Raw genomic sequence first — 26200 nt, forward strand, 5'->3', positions numbered from 1 at the left:
GCGCACAGAGGGCATAAGAAGGCACCAGTACTTAATAACCAATATTAGGTGCAAAGTAGTTGATACATTTACCTCAGAGAATCTTCCAACAACTGGGTGATGCAGATCGAATGACTAGTTTTATTTTTAAAACAAGAAAATCAAGGCTTAGAGGGGTAAACGACTCACTGAAGACTACATAGTTAGTAAACAATGAAACTCAGATCCTACCTCAAGGCTATGTAGTCTCCTTTTATACGTTTGGAGAGCTTATAGAGTTGGCCTAGTAATTTTAGGGTTCTTTGTAAAACATCTTAATCCAAAAATGTAGTAGTGACTAAACCATCTGTGGTAGTTCCATAATCTATGATCAAATTTGAGACTAAAGAGTGGAGGGGTGGGGTTTAACCTGTCAATCAGGTCACAGCTTGATGATCTCATTTGCAGGCGCAACAGAGATAAATAGTTCACTGGGGGCAGGACATATTCCCTGTGAGACATTCCTGCAGACAAGACACATGGAGCTACTCTAGAGCCCTGGAGCTGGAGCAGCCACGTATGGAGACCCCTGCCAATGTTGAAGTGTTTTCACTGCCACGGATCCACAAGACATTTCACCCACTGGTCATTGCATGTGTTGCGTGAGTCTGAAGAAGAATTTATAGATTGGTATTGGACATATGGGCTAATATCGGACTTATGGACTTGATCTGGACTGGACTGAGATGATTTCTCAGTATACAATTGCTCTTTTATATAAAACTCTGTACACATATGAGTGTCTCTGAATTTGTTTCTCTAGTCAACCCAGACTAACATACTTACAGAAAAGAAATAGCTCAACCAATCTTTTAATGTCCCTTAACCGATTCTTGCATAAATCTGAAATACCCATTGGTACGATCAACAGACTAATGACATTACTGGTTTAAAGGCAATGCATATTCATCTGGCCCTTTAGCATTACTGTCTAAATTCTTGCTGTATTATCCAGACCTCAGACCACTCAAAGGAGAATAACAATGGGAAAATGTATGTGGTATGAGAATGTCACACATTGAGAGTAATGTACTATCTGATCTTTGGAATCTTTTAAAACTCTAAACAAAAATCTCTGATTTTATATTCCCATTCTCTCTCGCTCCCTGCTCCTGCCTCTCAGTCTCTCTCTCTCTCTCTCTCTCTCTCTCTCTCTCTCTCTCTCTCTCTCTCTCTCTCTCTCTCTCTCTCTCTCCCTCCCTCCCTCCCTCCCTCTCTCTCCCCCCCTCTCTCATACACTCATACAAAGTAGAAGTATCATAACAAACTTTAGATCTTATTTTACATGTATGTAAAATGAAGTACTCCTTTAGATCTTATTTTACATGTATGTAAAATGAAGAATAGATTTTGTAGAGTTTAATGAGATGTTGCATGACAAATGTTGTATTGCAAATGGATATACAAAATCAAAACCAAATTCACTTCTTTCAAGTTAATTCTGACTCATAGCCGTCCTAGTGGGGTAGTGGTTACCAATTAGGCTGCAAACTGCAAGGTAAGCTGTTTGCCACAACCAGTTGCTCAGCGGGAGAAAGATGGGGCTTTCTACTCTCTTAAAGATGTACACTTTCAGAAACCTACAGGGGCAGTTCTACCCTGTCCTATAGGGTCGCTATGAGTCTGAATTTATATACCTAGACAACAGCAAACTAACAGTTTTCACTGTTAAAATTAATACTACAGTCAGTGTAAAGAGAGGCACCCTGAGGGCTTAGTGGTTAAGAGTTGGACTTAGATCCACAGTCAGCAGTTCAAAACCACCAGCCTCTCAGTGGGAAAAAGACAGGGTTTTCTACATCCTCAAAAGATTACAGTCTTAGAAACTTTCAGGGGCAGTTTTACCCTGTCTTATAGGGTCAATATGAGCTGGCATTGACTCGATGGCAGTGAACGAACTAGGAAAATGAAAGGGAAATGAAAAGGTATTTCCAGTTTTTGCTGAATTTTGAGGTTAGCAGATTTGAAGGTTAATTCATAAGAAATGTTTCAGTACTCGGAACTCTGGGGGCAAATCTCAGTGCACAACTTCATCCTATACTTTTTTTTTTTTTTAGGTACAGTGTACTTTATTGATGGTGCATAACAAGGTCGGGCTCTCTAAGCCCCTCCCCTTCCTTCAGGAGGTTCCGATGTTATATTCTCAGTATGTTAAGGGATTGAATTGGGGGCAAAGACTCCCCAGCAACTGAGAGCCTCTCTTCCTCTAGTGCTGTTGCTGGGGCTGGTGGTCCAGGGGGGCTCTCACTCCTTGGAGGCCATGTGGACCATGAGGTCCACCACCCTGTTGCTGTAGCCAAATTCATTGTCATACCAGGAAATGAGCTTGACAAAGTGGTCATTGAGGGCAATGCCAGTCCCAGCATCAAAGGTGGAAGAGTGGGTGTCACTGTTGAAGTCACAGGAGACCACCTAGTCCTCGGTGTAGCCCAGGATGCCCTTTAGGGGACCATCGGATGCCTGCTTCACCACCTTCTTGATGTCATCATACTTGGCAGCTTTCTCCAGACGGCAGGTGAGATCCACGACGGACACATTGGGGGTGGGGACACGGAAGGCCATGCCAGTCAGTTTCCCATTCAGCTCCGGGATAACCTTGCCCACAGCCTTGGCAGCGCCAGTAGATGCAGGGATGATGTTCTGGGCAGCCCCATGGCCATCGCGCCAGAGTTTCCCAGAGGGGCCGTCCACGGTCTTTTGGGTGGCAGTGATGGCATGGACTGTGGTCATGAGTCCTTCCACGATGCCAAAATTGTCATGGATGACCTTGGCCCGGGGGCTAAGCAGTTGGTGGTGCAGGAGGCATTGCTGACAATCTTGAGGGAGTTGTTGTACTTCTCATGGTTCACGCCCATCACAAACATGGGGGCATCGGCAGAAGGGGCAGAGATGATCACCCTCTTGGCACCGCCCTTCAGGTGAGCCCCGGCCTTCTCCATGGTGGTGGAGACACCGGTGGACTCCACGACACACTCGGCACCGGGCTCGCCCCACTTGATGTTGGCGGGATCTCGCTCCTGGAAGATGGAGATGGCCTTCCCATTGACAACAAGCTTCCCATTCTCAGCCTTGACGGTGCCCTTGAACTTGCCGTGGGTGGAATCATACTGGAACATGTAGACCATGTAGTTCAGATCAATGAAGGGGTCATTGATGGCAACAATGTCCACTTTGCCAGAATTGAAAGCAGCCCTGGTGACCAGGCGCCCAATGCGGCCAAATCCGTTCACTCCGACCTTCACCATCGTGTCTCGGGGATGCGGCTGGGACTGCACGGGAACGGGAGAGGCGGCTGTCTGTCGCATGAGGAGGAGCAGAGAGCCCATCCTATACTTTTACGCTATCTCACCAAACTTAGCTATTCTTATTCACCATGAACAGATCCTGACCATTAAAACAAAATTATCTAAGTGAATCATCAATTAAGTCCACATGTAAGAAGCATGTATGATCCAAGGCTTATAAATAATAAAATCTAAATCCAAAGGAGGGAATGATATCAGAGATAAATTGTGACTGGATGACACTGCAAGCCCAAAATCCATTTGCAGGGTCCACACAATGAATCCTCCAGAGCTGAGGGATGTGACCAGCTTCGCTACCAGACAGAGAGCATTGTAAAATTGATTATGGTAGATGCAGTTTGTTAAAGTTGTTTCAGGTTGTAATATCTGCTTTCTCTTAGGTTGAGATTTTTCTGCTTTGTAGTCATTGATGTTGGGTTTTTGTTTGTTTTCTTTGTATGACTTATTTTGTGTGATTTTTGTAATGAAATCCAAGATATGTAGATCTATACAGAGACAGTAACAGGATAGAGACATGATAGGGGAGGATGTGGGGAGCTAATAGCAATGAGCATGAGAAGAAAATGTTTTGAAGTTGATTGCGGGGATGATTGCACAAATCTTAATATGATTAACAGTTAAATTGCATGTTATGTGACGTACATGCTAAAAAACACTCCCAACCAACAACAAAAATCACCAACCAAAAAACAGACCCTGATCAAATTTCAGAGCTAAGATGAGTTGGCTTTTAGAGAATATTTGAAGATCTTCTGAACTTAATGAGAATTGAAAAGGCAATGTTTTCCAAGATTCAATATTACTAGTGAACATGTACGAAATTCTCAGTCTTAATGATTCTCCCTTCAAAAATATTTATCTTTGGGTTGCACTTTGTTCCTAATATTGATTGCTAAAAGAAGTTTTTCTGATGATTCATTTGAAAATGCTTGGTAAATCTCCAGCTAACTATACTAGAAAGGAAAAAATATCTTCACATACAGAGACTATTAAATATGTTATTTTAATAATGATTAGCTTAATTACCACATGTACTCCTCTATAAGCCAAGTTTTTCAGCACGAAAAAAGTGCTGAAAAACTAGGGTTCAGCTTATACACGGGTCAGTGGTACTCCAGCGAGGTACCCCCGCCCCCCAGGTAACTGGACAAGCATCCATTATCTCGCAGGTGATTGCTGTTTCTCCACTGTTCATTCAAAGCCCCGCTGACACTGCAGGGCTTTGAATGTTTGTTTACTCACATCTAACCAATCAGAGCCGTCCTATGGCATGTATCTTTGACTAAGTCTTTTAAAGACCATGTGCTAACGATGTGGCATGAATGGATGTCATCTGGTCAAGCCCGACTAACAAAAGGAGGAAATCTCATGAAGCCTGACATAGAGTGAATAGCAAAGTGGGTTCGAGATGCACGGGAAGACATTCCAGAAGACATGGTGCGACGTGCCTTCCAGAAATGTAGTCTTAGTAATGCTATGGATGGCAGTGAAGACTGAGCTTTGTATGAAAATGACAGCAGTGATGGTGATGACGGCGATCTCAGTGAGGACAGCAACTATGATGACCTCACACCAGCTGAAACTGCATTGGGATACAGATGATGATGATGAATCCAGTTTTGAAGGATTTTAACTCTTTACATTTTAGCTTGGTTGGTGATTGAGCTCAGGGAATAGTACTCTTAAGGTATCATTGTTGATACCTTATTGTTTTTGTTGAACCTATTTTCCACTTACTGTGCTGGTTTACTAATGTTAAATGACTTGTCCTTTTATTTATGTTTTTATTTAAAATAAATATTTAAATATATCACCCCACTGATATCTCAATTTTTAGTAATTTCATTTTCATTTGTTTTGATTATTGAAACTCACCAATAGCTTGTACATTTTCCATCCTAGGCTTATACTCGAGTCAATCAGTTTTTCTGGTTTCCCAGGTAATAATTAGGTACCTCGGCTTATACTCGGGTTGGCTTATATTCGAGTATATACGGTATATCATTTCACAAATTTAAAAAAAAGGAAGAATTGGTTATATATTTTCTCCCTGAACAGACATATACACACATACATATAGAAACAGATACATAATTAAAATGTAAGTAAATATAAATGTACATTTATACTGTACATGTTACTATTTTATATATGCATATTTTAAAATATATCTCTATCTAATCTAATCTATCTATCTACCTGCCTGTCACTCCAGAAAGCAGAGGTGGAGGGACTCATTAATTCGTTATCTTGCTGCCCTCTGGTGGAAAATGAAAATTCACAGGAACCACATTTGAGAGAAAAAGGAGAAATAGTCCATGATGGTAAGGGTCTCTAAATTCTGAATTGCTATACTGAGTGAAAGATGCATATATTAGAGTTTTTCTTTAAAAAGAACTCCTGTTCACCTCCTTAAATCCATTACATTGCCAGGACTTTTTGTTTTTCCCTAAATGTGGTCCCATTTTGTCTTTGGGGAGTATAGGCAGATATGAGCTTCTATAAGGTTTGCATTAAAAACAGCCCATCTTTATTTGGCCAGATAACAGGAAGAAATGCAACAAAGATTATACCACACAGTTTTCTAGTTCCTTCAATTCTGGTTTCTAACAAGGACGTTTCAAAGGGTTCATAGAAAAGTTCAATTAAAAATAATGAAAGATTTCCATGAATATTTGAAGCTCTCGTCTATATCTTAGTGAAGAGGATAAAATCTATTTTCAAATACAATGATAACAAAATTTCAAATTACCTTGAAAACGTTATTGTCCCATAAAATTGTACTTTGGGTAATAAAACAAGACCTTGTATAATTATATAGAATCACACATTCAGTAAAAGGGAAATATTAGCAATGAAGAGACTACAACTAAGCCAACATCAATGATGCAAAAATGAGCACCACAAACAACACGCTGCTGTTTTTAACGTCTCCCATAAAATAGGCCCCCAATTACCGAGGTGCCGCTTTATAATTACCACACTCAAAGCTTCCAGTTGCTTATTATAAAATGGAAAAATAATATCTATCTATCATCCCTAGGGTCACGATGATTGATAATCAACTCAATAACAGTGAGTAAGAGATCATCTACAGAGTAAGAAGAGAAAATAAATGGACTAAAATGACATTGCTCTATGTTGGGCACATAGCTTGATTTCTTGTTCATTGATCGTGTATCTAAATCTAAGGAGGCACAACTCTGGCTTCTTAGTTCCAATGCAGTGGTCTCAGCAGTAGTACTAGAGGGAAAAGGAGATACCTAACTATATAAAGCACAAGTGAGACAACCTATATGAATTTGGGTCTGCTAACTACTTTGAATTGAGGTGTGTAGATGGTGGGGGGTGGGAGACTGAGGTTCTAAAGCACAGATGAGTAAGAAAAGACCTCGAAAAATATTCAATGGTTGCTGTTACTGTGGTTTTAACATTAGGCCTAGGGTGATACATCATGCAAAAATGGGCTTCATGTAAAATTAAAAGCTAAAACCAGTAGGTCTTTAGGGTCCTTTTTCTTGTTCTAATATTCAAATGTATCTAGCCCATATTTTGTATTGTTAAGTGAAATAATTTTGTCCTTAACACAAAATTCTGAAAAATTACCTTAAGTAAAAGGAAAATACTGGGAGAAGGACACAAGATAAAAAGAACAAAGCAAAGACTACCAAAAACACAACCTTGCAGTACAGTAATAGCAATCATCTGAGTGGATATATAGAAATATATGAAAGCATAACAGGGACTAGAAGGAGATATGCATGAACATAATGTAGTATACAGGGGCAAAGTTGTGAAAACTTCTTAAGCACAACCAAACACCTTGAGGGATTGGGTAACTGAGCCTGGGAGCTTAGGGCCATAGTATCAGGGAACTCTAAGGTAAATTGGCATAATATAGTTCACAAAGATAATGCTCTACCTCCTACCTCGGTGAGTAGTGACTGGGATCTTACAAGTTCTTAAGTATCCATCTAAGGTACAAATATTAACCTACCCCCATCCTGGGGAAATAAGAGTGAAGATAATCAAAAACACAAGGAAGCATTTACCCCAAAGGGCCAATGTGACTTTAACATCAGAACTACTATATGGTACCCCTCCACCTCTGCTAACTGCTCTGAAAGATCACAATAGGAGGTCATGGAAGAGAAATGGGAGGCATATATGTAAATGGGGCACTTAATTATTTAATGTTGTTCTTCTAAGCATAGTCTCTAACTCTCACCAAATGACTATTTTTTCCTGCACGGGTCTGGTAAGAACATGGGGAAGATACTGATAGTATTTATCTGTAGGTAATCGTGAATAGACTTCCCTGGAATGTCATCCTGCTGTGTATAAAATGAGCCCTCTGAGAAGCAGAAGGAGGAATTTAACTACCAGCAAGAGCCAGGTGTGGACTCAATTCTCTGAGCAGTGAATCTCTTGGACCCAGAAGACAGCTGTAACATCAAAGGAACAGCAGCAGCAGCTGCAGAACCAGGAGCCTTAGCATGAGACAGAGTGGTGGACTTCCCAACCCATGGCGCAGTAAAGCTGAGTGTTTTTGTGCATGAGGCTGGCTTGAGAAGTAAGGTGCCTCTGGGCACTTAATTCAGGGAGCTTGAGCTGTAATGCCTTTGAATTGAGGCTTCCAGTGGAGTGGTATGCCCCTTTGGACATTTATTAGCAGACCTGAAAGAACTTTGTAACATGTCCTGATAAGCAACTGTCCTGAGCACTTCTTGCTGGCATTCCAACCTATTCACTTCCTTAAAAAGTTCTTTAATCATGAATTTCGTCTGTGAGTTCTGGGTAACCATTGCAATGGATATTAGAACCTCAAGACAAAGTAGAGAATAGTACTGAAAACAACACAATATTAAAGAAACCTAAAAATCATAGAAAATACCTCTCCTCTGGTGGAACCTCTCCTCTGAAACACCCTCAAGTCTTGAACTGAAATCAGTTCACCTTCAAAATGAATCAACATTCAGCCAAACAATACTCCAAACCCAACCCATTGTCATTGAGTCAATTTCGATTCATGGTTATACTACTTAAGGTTTCCAGGGCTATAAAACTTTATGGGGACAAATATCTTCATTTTTCTTATAGAGCAGCTGGTGGGTTTGGGCCACTGTGTTAGTCTGGGTAAATTAAAGAAACCAATTCATAGACACTCATATGTGTGTAATAGAGATGTTTATATTAAGGAGTAATTGTATGTTAAGAAAACATCCCAGCCCAGTCTAGATCAAGTCCGTAAGTCTGATATTTGCCCATATATCTGATAACAGTCTATAAATTCCTCTTCGGACTCACACAAAGCATGCAATGATGCTGAATGCAGAAGATCACAGGCCAATGGGTGGAAAGTCTAATGAATCCAGTAGTGATGGAAGCATTCCCGTGCTGGTGCGGGTCTCCGCGTGGCTCCTCCAGCTCCAGGGCTCTGGCTCCATTAGCATAGTTCCATGTGGCTTGTCATCAGGAATATGAAGCGAAGAGCGTGTGTCTGGCCTCCAGTGAGTTATTTATCTCTGCCGCACCTCCAAATGAGGTCATCAAGCGGCAACCTGATTGATAGGCTAAACTCCACCCCTTTGCATGTTGACACATTATGTAACTGCCACAACCACAAACAAGTTAGCAGCTCAACACTTACTCCACAATTCCACAAGCCTATAAGGTAAACAATAACATCAAGGAAATACGCAATCAACCATTCAGGTCGAAAGGATGGCATTTTCTAGGGGACTAGACTGAGAAGGCAGGAAGAGAGAAGAAACAAGGAAGAAGAGAAAAGGCAGACACAGGAAAGAAGTGGAAAGAGTGCGTCTACATTGTAGGGATTGAAATCATTGTGGCAAAACAAAAATATGTGAAGTATTAAATATCAAGTTAATTTAAATAAATCCACAACAGCCTTCTGAAGCAGAATCAACCTTCTTCTATCAGTAAAAAGTGCCTATTGATCCTCAAGCTAGTAGCATCAGACTTGGGCACCCTGATACACACTGCTCAGTGAAATGGGAACAGAGATTCTTTAAGAATAAATTGACATTGTTCTATGCACAGAGGTAGATTTTATTCCATCCTATTTAAGAAAGGTGATGCAAATTTTAATCTTTATATATAAAATTGTTAATAATGGATTTATTTTTTAAAATCATTTTATTGGGGCTCATACAACTCTTATCACAATCCATACATACATCAATTGTGTAAAGCACATTTATACATTCATTGCCCTCATCATTCTCAAAATTTGCCTTCTACTTGGGTTCCTGGAATTCAGCTCCTCATTTTCCTTTTTTCTCTCCCCCTTCCTCCCCGCTGCCCCCCTCCCTCATGAACCCTTAATAATTTATAAATTATTATTTTATCTTATCTTACATTGCCCGGCGTCTCCCTTCACCTACTTTTCTGTTGCCCAACCCCCAGAGAGGAGATTATATGTAGATCCCCGAGATCGATTCCCCCTTTCTACTACCCCTCATTCCTCCCGGTATCGCCACTCTCACCATTGGTCTTGAGGGGTTCATCTGTCCTAGATTCCCTGTGTTTCCAGTTCCCATCTGTACCGCTGTACATTCTCTGGTCTAACCAGATTTGCAAGGTAGAATTGGGATCAAGAGAGTTGTGGGGAGGAACCATTTAAGAACTAGAGGAAGGTTGTGAGTTTCCTTATTGGTACACTGAACCCTGAGTGACTCATCTCTTCCCCACTACCCCTCTGCAAGGGATGTCCAGTTGTCTACAGATGGGCATTGGGTCCCCATCATGCGCTCCCCTCATTCACGATAATATGATTCCCCTCCCCCCGCATTTGGTGCTTGAAACCTGGTCCCCGCAGCCCTATGGATTACTTTAATATTAATTCCTCTGATGTACTCAAAGTTTTTAATATAGATTCTGGATGTTTTTAAATGAGAGGATAAGGAAGGGGAAGGCAGAGAAAATTAAAACCAATGTGTTTAAGCTTTTTCTATTTAAAGCAGAAAAAACTACATTACTGGAATTATAATATATGCCAACTGAAAAATCATATCCCATTAACTGAACAACTTGGCAGGAACATATAATCCCTGAAAGTGAAGCAGCATCAACATAAATGATCTCTTTTAATCCTCATAATAATGTTATTAGGTTATACCTACAAAAGGCACAGACTTTCTGGAGCAATCTCATCTATGAATCATTTCTCTTCTTTTTTCACTAAAGGTAATTAATTAAATGTATAATACAGACTTTCACTTCATATCTGCATGCAAGAATGTTCTATATGAAATTAACTGATAAATCATAAACAGGTTCTTATTTACTATATCTGTTTGAAAAACATGGTTAGATTACATCTCTGATATCACCCAAATGTCAAACTTCAATTACTTAACTCATATTTACAGGCTGCAAGAGTATCAAAGCTTCATTTAACAGCTGGCCACTGGCTAGTGGAAATGACCTCCTATTGGATCCCTGTGATACCAGATAACCAGCACTTTACTTGTTCATAAAAAACCCAATAGAATATGTATTTTATATTCTGGCCCAAATAATAGAAAAAATCACAGTTTAATAAAGTTGGCAGGAATCTAACTCATTATGTTAAAAAATATTACCCCCACCCCACCCCCGTTAAACTGAAGTTGGCAGTTTCTCATAAAGCTGTATAGAATATCAAATAACAGTAATAAAAAGTTTTTTTTAATCATTTTAATGGGGGCTCAGACAACTCTTATCATAATCCATCCATCCATTCATTGTGTCAAGCACATTTGTACATTTGCTGCCCTCATCATTCTAAAAACATTTGCTTTCTGCTTGAGCCTTTGGTATCAGCTCATTTTTCCCCTGCCTCTCTGCTCCCCCCTCCCTCATGAACCCTTGATAATTTATAATTATTATTTTGTGATATCTTACCCACTCCCTTCAACCAATTTTCTGTTGTCCATCCTCCAGGGAGGAGATTATATGTAGATCCTTGTAATCAGTTCCCCCTTTACACCCTACCCTCTCTCTACCCTCCTGGTACCACCACTCTCAGCACTGGTCCTGAAGGGATCATCTGTCCTGGATTCCCTGTGTTTCCAGTTTCTATCTGTACTAATGTACATCCTCTGATCTAGTCAGATTTGTAAGATAGAATTGGGATTAAAAAATCATTTTATTGGGGGCTCATACAATTCTTATCACAATCCATACATATATCCATTGTGTCAAGAACATATGTATATTTGTTGCCATCATCATTCTCAAAACATGTGCCTTCTACTTGAGCCTTTAATATCTGCTGCTAATTTCCCCCTCCTTCTTCTCTGCTGTCCCTCACCCAGGGAGGAGGCTATACGTAGATTCTTGTAATAAGTTCCCCCTTTCTACCCCACATTCTCTCCACCCTCCAAGCATCGCCACTCTCACCACTGGTCCTGAAGGAGTCATCTGTCCTGGATTCCCTGTGTTTCCAGTTGCTATCTGTGTCTATGTACATCCTCTAGTCTATCCAGATTTGTAAAGTAGAATTGGGATTTTTAAAGCTAATGATGAAGTATTAAATGTGCTGGTGTTGGTTTTTAATCCATTAAAAATCAATTATAAATGTCAAAAGGTAATGTACCATGACATACTGAAGTATTTCTACGACTCTCCATTGCCTTCAAACTGTCTTACCAAACATTTAAGATTGTCCAAATCTAGGATTCAAATAACTTCTAATATAAGTCTTCACTGTCTATATGGATGGCCATCTGGCAAGTCTTGACTCAGATTACCTCTACAATCTCATCTCTACAAGCCTTCATCACCACAAATTCAGGTACTCATTTTCACAAGCATAATAAGGATCTTGAGATGGTATAGTATAGATTTTCACTAGGCTAACTCTTATTCCTGTCACTGAGTCAATTCTGCCTCATAGTGACCCTATGTGGCATGGTAGAACTGTGCCTTTGGGTTTCTAAACCTAGGTTTTTACAGGAGGAGAGCGCCTTAACTTTCTCTCACAGACAGGCTGGTGGGTTCAAATCACTGAATAACCCAATATACTACCAGGGTTCTTATGCTACGGAACCCTGGTGATACAGCGGGTTACATGTTGGGTTGCTAATTTCAAGGTCTGATGGTCAAATCTGCCAGAGAATTGAGAAAGGAAGTTGAGGTTTTCTATTCCCATAAAGATTTACATTCTTGGAAACATACAGGGGCAGTTCTACTTTGTCCTATAAGGGTCTCTATTAGTAAGAATTGGTTCCATAACAGTGAGTTTCTGGGGTGGGGGTGTTTGTTTATTTGTTTAACATTAACTTTTCACTGTGTAACTCTGGAAAAATCTTAACTTCACTGTGTCTTGATTTTCTCCTGTGTGAAATGAGGTATAAATATGTGAAACCTTGAAGAGCCAGAACTTCAAAAGACTATCTTGCTTTTGTGAGTCTTACAAGTTTTATACTTTTGACAGGGTGTAGACTTATCACTCATTTAAGTGGAAAATATTTGTGTTTTCCTTCTCTGACAGGTTTCTGCCCTTACATAGGGTCTACTTAGATCTGACTGTGGGATACAGAAATATTTCTCCTAAGTTGTCTCCCACAAATATATGTCAAAACTAGCTGCTTGCTACACATGGTAAATGACTGTACACTAGGAGATCAATGAAAGTAGGTCAGAGGTTATTCTCCTTAAGGGTATCAGCCATCTAGAACAACCAACTGTATAGTCTGACTCACCCTAAATAGGGCCCACTCCCTCCTGATATTGTTCCCTTGAAGGAGAGCCCTAAGGCAAGCCTGGGACCACTTAAGGATGATTATGCTTAGACTACTATATTGAGTCTAGGGTCCTTCTATCTTGCCACATATGTAGTCCTATTCCCTCCCTTGGTCATCACGTGTACACCCCTAGGTCATCCCTCTCCTACTGCTTGTATTGCCTATGTTACAACCCCTTCCTATGATGTAAGCTGTTATCTGTAATCAGAGGGCTGGCATGCCCCCAAAGATATATAAGCTTTGCTTAGAAATAAAACCTCACAAGAGCTCTCTCCTGTCCTCTTGTCTCCCACCTCCATGTGTACCACCAAGAGGAGCTGAGGTGAGCATGCTACCATGAAATGTGTATGACTTCTCTATTTTACTCTCTCACTCCCATCTTTCCCATTTCTTTATGACTTTACTATAATCTTTATATATCATTACTGTGTGATTGTGCCTACCAAACCCATGATTAGTTGTGGGGGGCTGGCTACCCCCACATCTAATGAAGAAGGAAACTAGAGGGTATTCAAGTATATTACCTTCCTCTTCTCTGTGTCTATTTTCAGGGAAAAGTATATAAAACCTAATTACAAATCCCAACACATCAGGAAAGTGAAAATATCCAGAAAGTCCCCAATGTTTGTGTCCCTTTTTATCTTTCTTCTCTTCCCTCTTTTCTTCCAGCCTCACCAATCTATTCAAAGTCTATTCTTTTGGTGTGAACACATTTTTCTTTTTTTTCCTTTATAAATATGATATTATGTAATATTTTTTCATGAGCTTGACTAACTTTTCTGAATATATCTTCCAAATGCATTCATGTCATAAGGCAGGTGACAGCTTCATTATTTTTTAAAAATCATTTTATTGGAGGCTTGAATAACTCTTATCACAATCCATACATACATCCATTGTGTCAAGAACATTAGTACAGGTGTTGCCATCATTGTTTTCAAAGCATTTTCTACTTACGCCCTTGGTATCGGCTCCTGATTTTTCCTCCCTCCCTCATGAACCCTTAACAATTTATAAATTATCTTATTTTCATGTTTTACACTGTCCAATGTTTCCCTCTACCCCCTTCCCTGCTGTCCTTCCCGCTGGGAGGTGGTTATAGGTAGGTCATTGTGATCAGTTCCCCCTACCTCCCCCCACCTTCCCCTTACCCTCCTGGTATGGCTACTCTCAATATTGGTCCCAAGGAGTTTATCTGTCCTGAATTCCCTATATATCCAGCTCTTATCTGTACCCATGTATATGCTCTGGTATAGCCAGATTTGTAAGAAAATTAAGGTTATGATAGTGGGGGGTGGGGTGGGATAAGGAAGCATTAAAGAACCAGAGGAACGCTGTGTTTTATCAGTGCTATACAGCACCCTGACTTGCCCGTCTTCTCCCCACGACCCTTCTGTAAGGGGATGTCCAATTCCTTATAGATTGGCTTTGGGCCTCCACTCCGCACTCCCCTCTCATTCACATTATGATTTTTTGCTCTGGGTCTTTGATGTCTGATGCCTAATCCCATCAACACCTTATGCTCACATAGGCACATGTGCTTCTTCAATGTGGGCTCTGTTACTTCTCAGCTAGATGGCAACCTGTTTATCTTCAAACCTTTAAGACCCCAGATACTATATCTTTAGATAGCCGGGCACCATCAGCTGTCTTCACCACATTTACTTATGTACCCACTTTGTCTTCAGCAATTGAGTTGGGAAGGTGAGTGTTCTTGCGTTGAGGGAGTACTTGAGTAGAGGCCCAATGTCCATCTGCTTCCTTAATACTAAACCTATAAATATATGTACATAGATCTATTTCCCCATCATCATATATAAATATATATTGTTTAAATCTCCACAGGGAAAGAGAAACCAGACTTCCACCTGTTGCTCCAAGACAGGAACGAAACACAGTGGCATGAATCACGCAACCAATAGAGGCCTGAGGGGCTGGCCCCATTATCAACCAATCCTCCCCTCCCACCAGAAGAATTCATTTCAGAGGACAGCACTGAAGCTACAGCTCAAGGAGAGGGATGTGTCTGATCAGAGCATACAGGAGCAAACGAGGGGGGAGGATAAAAGAGTGAAGCCTATCCTGGCCCACCAAACCCTGAGGACAATATTTCTGCTCAGAGCAGCCAACGCACAGAGAAGACCATAGGGCTGGCCCACCATGAGACACGATATTCCTCACTGACTCAGAGCACCACAGGGAGAACACTGGAGACCCATAGCTGGAAATGTGCCCGCCGTGATCCCACCACACTGAGGTGAGATGCTGGGGTGTGCAACAGAGCAACAAGGGAGGAGAGCAATGAAGGCCCCAGGGAATACCAAAAATAGACTGTGGGGCCAGGGAAAGGTGCATCATCAGACTCGATAGGAAACACTCGTAAAGTTTCATTCTTTTTAATAGATGAATAGTATTCCATTATATATATGTGCCAGAGTTTATTTATCCATTCTTCCACAGATACGTTTTTGGTATTTTCATCTTTTTGCTGTTATAGAAAGTCTGCAATAAGCATGGGGAAGGGTATGTTCAAATTTTGTTGTTTATTTCTTTGGGATATATACTCAATAGAGATACTGAAGGTCATAAAGTTTTCTATTCACATTTGTTTAAGGAAACACCAGACTGTTGTTTCTAAAAACAAATATGAATAGAAAAACGGAATAAACTTGCAGTATCTCTATTCAAGAAATAGAGAGAACACAAACAGGATAGACCCTCAAAAAAACACATTACAACATATTGTAGTAAAATATTTCATTATCAAGAACAAGGATAGAATCCTGAGAGCAGCTAGGGGAAAAAAAGCAGAAATCTACAAAGAAAAATAAGAATAAGCTCAGAATTCTAAGTAAAGACAATGAAAACATAAGAAAATAGAATGATACATAAAAAACTAAAAGAAAAACACAAATTGCCAATCAAGAATTTTATAGCCAGTAAAACCATCACTCAAAGGTGATAGGAAAATAGGGCATTACCAGACAATGAGAAATCAAAGGAATTTTAAAAACAAGACTAGCATTAAATAAAATGCTAAGGTGATAGTTTGAATAGAGAATTCATAGCAACAACAGCGATGCAGCAACGATGAAAAATACAACTTTCCTCTAGTTCCTAAATGCTTCCTCCCCTGCCACTATCATGATGCAAATTTTCCCTTGCAAGTCTGGCTAGACCAGAGGATGTACACAGGTACAGATAGGAACTAGCAACATAGGGAATCCAGGGTGGATGATCCCTTCAGGACCAGTGGTGTGAGTGGCGATACTGGGAGTGTCGATGGAGGGTGGGTTGGAAATGGGGAACCAATTACAAGGATCTACATGTGACCTCCTCCCTGGGGGATGGACAGCAGAAAACTGGGGGAAGGGAGACGTCGGACAGGGCAAGATATGACAAAATAATAATTTATAAATTATCAAGGGTTCATTAGGGAGGGGACAGCAGGGATGGAGGGCAAAAATGAGGAGCTGATGCCAGGGGCTAAGTGGAGAGCAAATGTTTTGAGAATGATGAGAGCAATGAATATACAAGTGTGCTATACAATAGATATGTGTATGGATTGTGATAAGAGTTGCATGAGCCCCTAATAAAAAAAATTTTTAAAAATACAACAAACTAAAAGACTTTGGGACACAGCCAAAGCAGGACTCAGTGGACAATTTATAGCAGTAAACATATGTGGAAAAATTAATACCTTAGCTTAATATCTTTAACTTGTATCATCTGGAGAAATTAAATAATAAAGATTATTATGCCTACCATCCAGTTACTTAACAGAGTGTAATCTATACAAGTCAACAAATATGTATTGCAATTCATAGGTAGTCTATAGATATATAATTTCCATTTCTCAACAGTGTTTTAAATTCTATACCATTGGCTAATGACATTGTGAACAGAATTACCTTATGCCCTTAAGGGATGATTTATATATACCTTATACTCCGGGGGGATGATTAATAATGTTCTCCACTATAAAATTATATTGATGATAGCACCTCGCCCTGCTAAACAGTCATTGCAGGATTCCCATCTTCCCGACATGATCACTGAAGACAGACGTGTGTGTAAGCAAACGTGGTGAAGAAAGCTGATGGTGCCCGGCTATCAAAAAGATATAGCATCTGGGGTCTTAAAGGCTTGAAGGCAAATAAGCGGCCATCTAGCTCAGAAGCAACAAAGCCCACAGAGAAGAAGCACACGGCCTAAGCAAATACAAGGTGTTGAATGGACCATGTAGCAGACACAAAGGAACAAAAACAATCATTGTGTGATCACCTTCCTCACATAATCGCTGAAGACGAAAGTGTGCATAAGCAACTGTGGTGAAGAAGGCTGATGGTGCCTGGCTACTGAGAGATATAGCGTCTGGGGACTTAAAGGCTTGAAAGCAAACAAGCGGCCATCTAGCCCAGAAGCAACCAAGCCCACACGGAAGCAGCACACGAACATAGGTGACCGTGAAGGGCAGAGGAGACCAGGTCTCCAACAACAAAGGTGGGGTGGTGGTGAGAATCACATCACCGTGAAAGAGGGGGAGTGCGTGATGGAGACCCAATGCCCATCTGTACACAGCTGGACACCCCTTCCAGAGGGGTAGTGTGGAGGAGATGGGCCACTCAGGGTTCAGTGTAGCAACAATGAAACTCAAAACCTTCCTCTAGTTCCTGAACACTTCCTCCCCTCCCAATCATCATGACCCCAATTCTACCTTGCCTTGCGGACCTGGTTATACCAGAGGATGTACAGCGGTGCAGTGGGGATCTGGAGGCACAGGGAATCTAGGACAGACGAACCCCTCAACACCAGCGGTGGGAGTGGTGACACCAGGAGGGAAGGGGGTGTAGAAAGGGAGAACCGATCTCTGGGAGATGGGCAATGGGGAGGCGGGTGAGGGGAGACGCCGGGGAGTGTAAGATAAGATATAATAACTATTTATAAACTATCAAGGGACCAGGAGTGGGATTGGGGAGGGAGGAGGACAGGGGGAAAAAAGGGAATCCAAGCTGATTCCAGGAACCCAAGTGGAGGGTGAATTATGAGAATGATGGGTGCAACGAATGTATAAGGGTGCTTTGCTCAATTGATGTATGTACAGACTGTATAAGAGCCTTATGAGCCCCAATAAAAAGATTTTTAAAAAATTATAATGATGTCTCTAATGTAAACCAGAGACATACATAAATTGAGGGCTTGCAATTAATTTTAGCCCTAGTCTAAGGAAAATTAGTTCTAAGGACATGTCTCTGTGTGCTTGATGTTCACCCTGTTAAATAGAAAACTGAAAATATAGTTGCAGTGATAGTTAATATTTTTTGTACCAACACGGCACCTGTAAGAAGATATGGGGGAAGTTTTGTCTATCAATCATGTCACAGCTTTTTGACCTCCTTTGGAAGTGGGACCAAAATAAATAATTCTCTGGAGGCTGGCCACTCTCTCTTTACTTCACCTTCCTGCTGGTAAGCCACTCTGAGACCTGTCACAGCCCTGTGCTGCTTCCACTGCCATTGGAACCACAAGACTTTCCCCCCATCAGTCTGTGATCTTTCTGCGTGTGTATCATTGCATGTGGTGTGTGAGTCTAAATAGGGGACTTGTGGACTAGTACCATACAGATGGAGTTGAATTGGACTGAGCTGGGATATTTTCCCGATATACAAAGCTCTTTCTTGTGATATGAGTGCTACTGGATTTATTTCTCTAGTCAACCGAGCCTAATACAGGTGCTCTAGCAACATGTGGCAAAATTCACTCTCCACACGTGGATTAAACCTTTGGTGAATTACATCTGACCATAGCCAAAGGATGTGAATAGCCTTTTTATCACACTGCGTGTATTGTAAATTCAATCATGGCTTTAGGCTAAAATTTAATATATTATCATTTGATTTCTCTTTTGACACATTTAAAAGTTGTTTCCATTTAAAAATGATGAAATTAAAGGAAATACACATGGTTTAAAACTCTGGCAAATCCCATCTGACCATAGACCAGGGACATGAACAGTCTTGCTTGCTATCAAGCAGAGTGCTTTGGAAAGAGGATTATTGTAGATGCAGTTAGATTGATATGTAACAACTTATCATTTGATGTCTTTTTTACCTATTGTAAATTTGCTCTAGTTTTTAATATTTTCTACTTTCTTTTCATTTAAGGTTTTTCTCAGTTTTACATTATTGTTGTTGTATTTTTCTGTGTATGAAATCCAGGATATGTAAATCTATACAGACAGTAACTGGATTAATGCTTTTTTTGAGGGTATGGTAGGGGAGGCTTGGGGGAAAATGGGGAGTAAATAGCAATGAGTGCAAGAGAAGAGAAAATGTTCTAAAATAGATTTTGGTGATAATTAAACTATTGAATTAATATAGTATGTGAATTATATACCAATAAAGCTGTTTTGAAAAAGATTAGTACAGAAATATATTAATCAGAAAACAGAAAAACAATAGAAAAATCAGTATGACAAGAAGGTAAAAAAAACAAAATAGCACAATATGTCAAAGTGGGATTAATAACAGGTGTGTAATGTTGGTTCAACATTAGAAAATTAATAGAGTTCACCAAATAAGCAAAACCTCCTTTCAATTGATTAACTTCTCATAGCAGATCTAATCATGTAAGTACATTATATTAGATCTCATTCTGATATAACCAAGCCAACTTAAACCTTAACTACCACAACTAATCTATAAAATACTATATTATGAGTTGATCTTGTACCCTGCCATTTTGATGGATTCCTCTGCTAATTGTAATAGATTTTTGGTGGATTCTTTAAGGTATTCTGTGGAAAGGATTATATAATTTGCAGACAGTTTTACATCTTAATATCCTAACTTGATTCTTTTAGTTTATTTTTCTGGTATTGACTCTTCCGTTAAGTAAAAGTAGTGAAAATGAGCATTTTTGTCCTTTTACCAATTTTAGGGACAATTAAAAATTTTCCATCATTGAGTATGTGAACTCTGGGTTTTTTTTACAAATGCCTATTATGGTGGAGCAGCAAGTCAGAAAAGAGTGAGAATGTTTTCACAATTTGAAAAATGTAATCAATATCAATGAATTGTATATGCAGAAATAGATAAGCTAGTGTATGTTTTTTTCTATGTGTATCTTAACAACAACAACAAAGTAAAACTAGAAGATACAAAGAAGCGAGAGAACATATGTGCTTTGGAGAGAAAACCAAGGGTATAGCTATACAAGCTTAGTGACTTGAAAGAATCAAAAGATTGCATTATTCCATCACATAGAGTTCTTTGAAGAAATTAGCCATGTAAATATTGGATTTCCTCAACCAGGCAGAAGGAAGAAATGGAGATGGTATTTTCTAGGAAGTAAAAGTGAAAGACTCTCAAATGCCAAAAATTCATGGAACATTTTCATGATCTTTGGAAAAAGTTTTATTGTTATATAATTCACATAGCATACAATTTAATAGTTCGAACATATTACGAAGATTTGTGTAATCATGACCACAATCAATTCCAGAACATTGTTTACTTTCTTGTACTTATGGTTAGCTCTCTATTTCCCCCCAATTTCCCCTGCCATGTTCATTGGTAATTATTAATCTAGTTATTGTCTCTATAGATTTACTTGTCTCAGATTTTATATACAGAAAATTATACAAAACACAAACAAGAAACAAACAAAAGACGACAACAAAAATGTTAAAACAAAACAGGGAAAAAATAATCAAAAGCAAGCAGAGAATATTAAAAACAAACAACTTGAAAATGGATCAAAATGGAGATCAAATGATAAGGTGTTTCATTTTAACCTAACTGCATCTGCCACAATTGAATGTAAAGTTCTCTCTGTTCTGCTAGCAAGGTTAGTAACAACCCTTGACCATTATCAGAGGAGATTCACCAGATGCTTAATCCTTGTGGGGAACCTGCAAATGGAATTTGGGCTTTCACTATCATCCATAGCAAACTGGGTGTTCAAAATTTAAGCTTTGATACGATTCTCTCCCCTGGATTTGGATTTTCTTATTTACAATCCTTGGATTACACAGCGTAGTGTGCTTCTTCCATGTGGACTTAGGTGATGCTTCACTTAGATGGCTGCTTGTTTGAAGACAAGCCTTTAAGACCCCAGGTGTTATCTTTTCTGATAGCCATGCACTGATTTCTTCACCACCCACTGCTATAAGACCTATATCTTCAGTCATCTATTTATGAGGGCCATGCATGTCATAAGAACTAATTGTTCTTAGATAGATACTAGAATTAAGTGTGAGCTCCAAATCCACACACGCATACATTCATGGCTTACACGTGTCTCTAGTTTACTTAAAAATCACTGCCCCTGACTCATAGTGACCCCATCGAACTGCCCCTGTGAGTTTCTGACACTGTAAGTCTTCACTGGAGTAGAAAACCTCCTCTTTATCCTGTGGAGTGGCTGGTGATGTTAGAAACATCATTTTATAATTTAAAACATAATAAATCATCCCCACCGGGCATAAGGTACTTCTATAGATAATATTAGTAATGGTATAGAATGTTATACCATAGTATAGCAGTGATATAGAATTTTAAATACTGTTGAGAGAAGGAAATTATACATGTATAAGCTGATTTTTCAGACCACAGTAAGTGAATTGTTGACTTGTACAAATCAAAAGTTTAGATGACTGGATATTAACTATTTACATGAACAATGAGGGCTGGAGATAAGGGAAAACTTCCAATATCATTCATTCACAAAGGCAGAACCATGCTTGCCAGAATAACATGTCAGAAAAAAAACAAATAAACAGGGAATGAAAATAGTAAACATATGGTAGTCATGGGCCACCATTCATTGGAAACCCTCTGAAACAAAGTCCAAATCCATAAACAATTCCCTAACTTGGGATAAGGGCCATATTCTCACACTAACTTATTTCAGCCTTCAGTCCACGGGAGTATGTCAGTTCCTCAAATCTGCTACAGGTGAGGTTAAGGTAAAGTCCAGTTAGCATCAAGGCGTTTCCAAATCAAGTCTTTCTGCTGTGGACTATGAATGATGCTGTACACCTCTAAAGAATAATGTCTAACGTCTTCATAGCAAACAGCCTAGGTCACCAAGGGCTAGACAGAAAGTAGGTCAAAAGTGTCCAGTTAGGAGCATAGTCCTGGATGTATTCTTCCCTTGGGGTCTATATAGGTATTTTAAAGTGTTTTTATTTTCCCCATCTGATTTCCCCACAAACAGAAGTGTAATAGTATTCTACAAGATAAACATACCCTCATCCCCTACCTCCAATCTTGACTTGAATTTAGAGTAACTAATCACTCTCGAAGTCTGTTGATTTGGAGTGATTTTAGCATAATGGTATAAGGCAGCAACTAAATGACCTTCTCCCTCTCTCCAATCTTGAAAAACTGACCCCAACGGAGGTGAGATCTCATCTGTTGAAGTGGTTTTTAAGATGTTGCTATAAATCGGGTGATGCATGGTTCACAGATGCTGGGGAGGCTCACTACCTACTTGCTTGGGAGAATGGATTAGAAGATTAAATGATCTAAAAACAGAAGAATCCCTTTATTTTTGGTGTTTATCCTTATAGTAGTAGACTCATATAATAATTGTCCTTTTGTGATTGACTAACTTCACTCAACAAAATGGTTCCAGGTCGATCCATGTTACTTAGTGTTTCATCACATTTTTGGGGATGCATAGTATCCCATTGTATTTATGTAGCAGAGAGTTTGTTTGTTTGTGGTTATTTCCAGCTTCTTACTATTGTGAACTATTCTGTAATGAACATGGGAGAGCAAACATATGCTTGTGGTTTGTCTTTCACTTGTTTGGGGTATATGCCCAGCAGAGGTATGGCTAAGTCATATGATATTTCCATACCAAGTTGTTTTAGGTAGTGCCATAACACTTTCCAGAATGGTTTACGTGTTTAGGAACCCACCAGCAGTGTATAAAAGTTCTGATCTCTCATCACCCTCTCCAGTATTTGTTGCTCTCTATTTACTTTACTTGGGTTATATTGTGAGTCTAAGATGATATCTCATGGTTGTTTTCATTTGCATCTCTCAGATGGCTAGTGATCATGAGCATTTCCTCATGTGTTTGTTAGACATTCAAATGTTGTCCCTGGTGAAATGTCTACTTCTGTCTTTTGCCCAACTTTTCATTAGATTTCCCTCCCATATTGGGGTATTACATAATTCTATAGATTTTTAGTAATTAGTCCCTTGTCTGTTATGCCATTGCTAACGATTTTTTCCCCAACCCTTTTGTCTTTTTGATGAAGTCTGTTGATATGCACAAGTGTTTTATATTTAATAGGTACTAGTCACATTTTTGTCTTCTACTATGCGTGTTTTCTTTAATTATTTGGTAGTATGTGCATAGCCTGCAGTAGGGCCCTTAAGTTTATCCCAGTTTGCTTATTGATGATCTTTATGGCTCTGGCATTTAAACCTCTGGTGCATCTTGAGTTCATTTTTTGCACTGGGGCAAGGTATCGGGCCTGTTTTATTCTTCTGCAGATGGAGATCCAATTTTTCAAGCACCATTTTTTTAAAGAGAGTTCCCTTTCAAATTTAATGTCCTTTATTGAAAAGCAGCTGCCTGTAGGTGGATGCTTTTATTTCTGGGTTTCTTTTCTGTTCCATTGGTCAATGTATCTGTTATTGGTATAAGTAACAGCCTACTTTGACTATTGCAGCTTGAAATGGATCATGCAAGACATCCTACTTTGTTCTTTTTGAGGAATTATTTGCTTATCCTTGGTCTCTTTCTTCTCCATATGAAGTTGGTTATTAGTTTTTCAATTTCTTTAAAAAATGAAGCTGTGATTTAGATCAGCATAGCATTTTATTCATAGATTGTTTTAGGTAATATTGACATTTTCACAATATGTTTTCCTATCTATGAACACAGGATATTCTTCCATGTCTGTAAGTCTCTTTTGGTTTCTTGTGATAATGTTTAGTGATTTTCTGTGTTTAGACTTTCGTTTCTTTGGTTAGGTTTATTCCTTACTCTTTCAATATTTGTCTGTCTATTGTAAATAATATTGTATCCTTGGTGTCTTTTTTGGAGCTCTCTTCAGTATTACATAGGAGTCCAATTGGTTTCTGCTTGTTTATCTTGTATACTGCTCCTTTACCAAATCTCTCAATTGGTTCCAACATTATTTTTGTTGAGTCCTTGGAGTTTTCAAAATATTAAATGATATGGTCTGCAAATAGTGAAATGTTTACGTCTTCTTTGCCCAGTTGTATTCCCTTGATTTCTTTCTGTTTTCTAATGGTTCAGGCTAGAACTTCTAACACAATGTTGAATAAGAGTGCCAAGAACGGGAATTCTTGTCCATATCCCAGGCTCAGGTGACATGTTTTCAGTTTTCTCTCTTGAGCATGATGTTTGCTGTTGGATTTGCATATATGGATGGACTTTATTATGTTGAGGAATTTCCTTCTATTCTAGTTCTACTGAATATTTTTACCGAAGAATGCTGTTGGATATTTTTTCAGCATCTATTAATATGATCATATAATTCTTATGATCTTGTCATGTATTGTTTTTCTAATGTTGGACCCATCCTTGCATCCCTTATAGTAAATCCCACTTGGATATGACATTTTTCATTTTTTGACATGTTGCTGGATTCTATTGGTAACATTTTGTTGAGAATTTTTGCATCAATTTTTTTTTGAGGAACATTAGTCTGTATTTTCTGTACTTGTGGGGTCTGACTCGATTTGTTGTTATGTGGTAGTTATATAATTTTGTGTTAACTTGAAGAGATAAAAATGTAGGGGTGGAGTCTAGCCTGTCAGTAATATCGACATTTTCACTATATTGAGTCTTCCTGTCCATGAACAGGGCATCTTGTCCCATTTTCATAAATACCTTTTGGTTTCTTAGTATTGCATAGTTTTCTTTGTGCAAGTTTTTTTTTGTTTTCTGGTTTGGTTTACTTCTAAGTTTTAAATTTGTGGGTGGTTATTTAAATGGGATTTAATTTTTTCCCACTGATTTTAAAATATTTCCTTCTCAGAGTCCTCTTCCTTAATATTACAAGAATCCTACTGGGTTTTGTATGTAGATCTCATAGCCTGCTATATTGCCAAAATTTACAATTAATTCCTTCAATTATTTTTTACTTGTCTTAAAATGTCTTTTTTCTCCTTCATTTTAGAGGGGCAAATAATATTTTGTTTGGAATTTTTTAATGGTTTTGTATATAACATTCCATTACCTTCTTGCCTGCATGGTTTATATTGAAAAATTCCGAGCTTATTCTTTTTGGTTCACATTTATACATGATTATTCATTTTCATCCTGAGTTGCTACCCCAAGGTTGGGACCTTGACAGAAAAGAGTATTTAACTTTTGCCTATGATCAATCCTTGCTCAGAAAAGGCTGCTGGCACATGGCCAAGCTACTTTTGAATGATCAAGAGCTAAGTGAGTTCATAGAGAATGCTATTCATTCTGTTACCACCTGAACAAAAAACAGAGACAAATTTAAAGACATCATATCTCAGAAATGACAGATGATTCAGTGCATATGAGAAAACATGTGACCTACACACAGGAAAAGACCCAGAAGATATCTCAGATGAATAAAAGGTATTAGGTGTTCGTATGAGGGGGTCCAGAAGAATGATTTTCAGCTGCTTTAAATGGTTGGAGGAAATTTTCAACATAATTACAGTGGAAAAAGAAGATAGAAAGACTCAGGAACACACTACAAAAAGCAATTATATAAAATGAATGAAAAAAACTAGAAATAACTCAGCATGTCGAAATAAAAATTCAAAAAATAATAACTAAGATAGTGGGGCTAACACTGAATGAATAAAAGAGTAGAATGGAAACAATAGAAGTACAAATTAGACAAATCTCTTAAAACCAAATATTCTTCAAAAGAAAGAAAAAAAATAACCATCGAGAAAATCGTCCAAGAAATATTAGAATAGAACTTCTTAATATCATGACAGGACAGAAAATAACCATTTAAGCAGGCTAAAGATTTCCAAACAAAATTGACTACAACAGAAACTCAACATGACACATCATAATCGTAACTTTCTAGCACCAAAGGAAAGAATCTGAGAGCAACTCAGGAGGAAAAAAGAATAATCACATATA

The 26200-nt window shown here is 38.9% G+C and overlaps 1 protein-coding gene and 1 pseudogene across 2 annotated transcripts in view; both read right to left on the reverse strand.

Moving 5' to 3' along the window:
* The window catches only part of OPHN1 (oligophrenin 1), a 369115-nt gene that overhangs the window by 61457 nt on the left and 281458 nt on the right, over nt 1-26200 (reverse strand). The gene's annotated exons all lie outside the window — the stretch shown is intronic.
* On the reverse strand, nt 2060-3316 carry LOC142433094 (glyceraldehyde-3-phosphate dehydrogenase-like; annotated as a pseudogene).

The sequence above is a fragment of the Tenrec ecaudatus genome, chromosome X (genome assembly GCF_050624435.1).
Source record: "Tenrec ecaudatus isolate mTenEca1 chromosome X, mTenEca1.hap1, whole genome shotgun sequence".
Taxonomy (NCBI): Eukaryota; Metazoa; Chordata; class Mammalia; order Afrosoricida; family Tenrecidae; genus Tenrec; species Tenrec ecaudatus.